Genomic DNA, 444 nt, shown 5'->3' with positions numbered 1-444 from the left:
AATCATATAATTGTATTTTATAATAAATTCTTTTTTGTTCATATCATTATCTTATATATTAATTTCTTATTTTTCCATTTTTTTTCTACAACAATCGTCAAAACTATTGTTATAAATATCACTATCGCCAATATTGTTTCTAGTTTTTTCTTGATATTTATAAAGTTAAGCCTATGATTATCGTCATCGTCTTTATTACTGTTACTAATTTGTCTTTTTTTCTTTTTTAAGCTTTAACTATTAATCTTTACTGATTTGCCTTTCTTCTATCTTTCCTTAAGAAGTCACGAAAAAAATCACAAGTAAATTTAATTTCCTTAAAAATCATATAATCATTGAAAACGTATTGGTAAGAGTAACACACACATAGCATCTGTTTTCTCGTTTAATTAAATTCATACATTTTCATACCTGATTTTAATGTACTATTTTCTATTTAACGTT

Source organism: Penaeus monodon, chromosome 24 (genome assembly GCF_015228065.2).
Source record: "Penaeus monodon isolate SGIC_2016 chromosome 24, NSTDA_Pmon_1, whole genome shotgun sequence".
Taxonomy (NCBI): domain Eukaryota; kingdom Metazoa; phylum Arthropoda; class Malacostraca; order Decapoda; family Penaeidae; genus Penaeus; species Penaeus monodon.
This window is presented reverse-complemented; position numbering follows the sequence as displayed.